The following is a 3158-nucleotide window of genomic DNA, read 5'->3' as shown; positions in this document are numbered from 1 at the left end:
AAATTGAGGGCAAGCGAGGCAGGGGTAGACCCAGAACAACATACTTAGGGAACCTAAACAAATGGGTAAGAGATCAGGGAAATGTCGCTATTTTAGAGCATCCGAGCAAAGGAATGAATGGAAAACCGTGATGTCTGTCGCAGATCTGGCACTGGATGATGATGATGATGATGATGATTTAGTAACAGTGTGCAACAGATTGACTGTGCAAAAGTATAATTGCATTTTTGAACCTGTGAATCATTGTGTCATTGGATCTTTGAATCTGTATATCATAAGATCATAAAATATGGATCTTTGGATCTTTGAATATGTGTACCATTAGATCATAGCATATGGATCTTTGGATCTTTGAATCTGTGTGTCTTTAGATCATTGAATTATTGAATATGTGTATCATAAGACCATAGCATCTCTGAATCTGTAGATCTTTGGATCTTTGGACCAATGGATCATCGACCAAGTGAATCTTTAGGTCATTAAATGATCTTTTGCACTTTTGGGTCTTTGGGTTATAGAATCTTTAGATCGTTGGATGCTTATGATACAAGGTGATTCAAAAAGAATACGCCAAAATCACCACACGATATTTAAAAAGTGAAAAACAATAGGAAACCCAAGTTTGAACACATGCGTTCTACATGTCATGTTTTACAAGTACCCCAATGTAGCCACGACCGGCAGCACAGACAACATCAAGCCGATATGAGAATTCCTCCCAAACGTGCCTCAGAATGTCAGAGTCCACAGTGTTGACTGTAGCTGTTATTCGGTCTTTCGTGTCACCGATACTTTCTAGAAGTGGTGGAACATAAACTTTGTCCTTATCATACACTCACAATAAGTATCTATTCATTTTACTGTACGCAGATTCGAATGACTTCCTTTTTCAACCAGATGGAGCACCGCCCCATTGGCATCTCTAGGTATGAGCTTATCTGAATAAAAACGTGCCTCAGCAGTGGATTGGTAGGAGAGGTGCTAAACACCTTGCTTTCTGCGGTTGGCCTGCCAGATTCCCGTACCTCACTGTGTGGATTTTTCTTGTGGGGTTATGCTACAGATAAAGTTTATGTTCGACCACTCCCACCAAATATCGATGTCATGAAAGAACGAATAACAGCCACAATCAACACGGTGGCCTGGGACTTCTGAGGCCCATTTAGGAGGAATTTTTATATCGGCTTGATGCTGCCAGTGCTACGGATAGTGGCCACATGAAAAATTTAGCACTTGTAAAACATGAAATAAAAACTTGAACAACACATGTGTTCAAGCTAGAGTTTTCAATGGTTTTTCGTATTTGAAATATCACTTGATGATTTTAGCGTGTTCTTTTTTAATCACCCTGTGTCTTTGGATTTTCAGATTATTGGATCACTGGTTATGTGTATTTTGGACCTTTGGATCCTTGAATGTTTTAAATAAGGTTGGATCTTTGCATGTTGTGATCCTCAATGTACTTCTTTGGAACTTTGGATCATTGAATGTTTTAAATGTACAATCTTTTTTTTAACCTTTGCATCTTTAGATCATTTAATTATATTGGTTATGTGTACCTTTTTGGATCTTTGGATGATTGAATCTTGTAATCTGAGTTTCCTCATAAAGACATTACTTCCCCGCTTCTACTTCTCTCATTGCTCCCTTTGGGGGAATTTGCAATATTAACGAGACCTGAAAGACTCTTCGCCTCCCCGCAGCTCCTTACGCTGACCACAGAGACGCAACGCGCGAGATGTTAAGCGATTAACTAGGTCTCCCTAACTGTCCCCCGATGGATAGGCGAGGATTAAACCACATGTTTAACGATTTCGTTCTTTAAAGTCACAACCATAACCGGGTGTAATAGTCATCTGTAATGTCCGTGCCCCCATGGTGGCTGGGACGCCGAGCGGCTAATGGCACGGGGCGCCGGTGGAGAAGTTGTGGTGCGCTATGTAGCCAAATAAAGGTGGCTTTCCCGTCTTCGGCCGCGTTGTCATTACGACTAGAGACCCGTTGCGGAAAGAAGCCGTGTTGACGAAATGGTTACGACGCCACGTAAATTTTTGACCGCTTTATAGTAATGTTATTTATCATATGCACAACGCATTCTACGCTTAGAATCTGCCTATAAAATACATCTTATTCTGCCTTTTCTCTATTGTTCGGTCTGAAAATCTGACATAGCGGTCGCCTTAAAATGTGTCAAAATCAGGTGTTCGTCAAAATAATGAAATCAGAGGAACCAACATGGACAATATTTAATTTTTTACTATATATTATATACATATTTATATAATAATATTATGTTAGCTTTGAAAGTTACCAATCGTTGGCGGCCTATTCCTTGTTTATTTTAACTCTGACGCCAGGCGACCCCCACTCCTTCAATCGATAATATCTCAACTTCTACCTTTTATAGGCAGGGTCTTTCAATTAAAATTAAAAGCAAGGCAATCGTGATCAGGCTTTAAGGTTATATACTAATGACTTCACATACCCAAAAGTCGACAAGCACCTGATTCTGCCTCATCAGGATTGACATTTTCATCTGATTGTACAGTATTGTTCGGTTTGAGGATTTATCTTGCCTGTCGCACGCAATCGTGATTGAGCATTAATTTTGTAGGCCTACTCTCTTTTTTTTCTTTTTATGGTCTGAAATAAAGCAAAATTCGCCCCACATTTCTCTTATCAGGTGCTCTAAAAACAACCTTTAATAGCATTTTTGTCAGTCAACCTGTTGTTTAAAAAGTTTTAACGTTTTATAGTTTCAAGTGTTGCAACACTCCCACCAAAGTTATCATGGAGAATGGCACAGAGATAATGCCGTGCCCCGTACCAAGTTTTCACTAAAGATGTATCGTTATATTATTTCCCCTGTCCGTATATTAGTAAATCTCTATGTAGTTTTCCCCTGTGACATAGCCTTGGCCAGCTACTCCATTTGATATCGTGCCCATATCTAATCAGTTTGTAATTGCATGAAAGCGTTCTCACATTCCCACAAACTGATACGGATAAGATCATTACCAAGTTATGACAAAGAGAAAAAGATGAAGGCAGTGAATCTGACGTTCACTCAGGCACCAGTAAGTCTAAGATTTAGATCGAGAGCTCCTGCTATAATTGTGAATAATTAATAAAAGCAACAGAAATTAACGCGGTTTCAC

This window comes from Aplysia californica, unplaced genomic scaffold (genome assembly GCF_000002075.1).
Source record: "Aplysia californica isolate F4 #8 unplaced genomic scaffold, AplCal3.0 scaffold00801, whole genome shotgun sequence".
Classification (NCBI taxonomy): domain Eukaryota; kingdom Metazoa; phylum Mollusca; class Gastropoda; order Aplysiida; family Aplysiidae; genus Aplysia; species Aplysia californica.
This window is presented reverse-complemented; position numbering follows the sequence as displayed.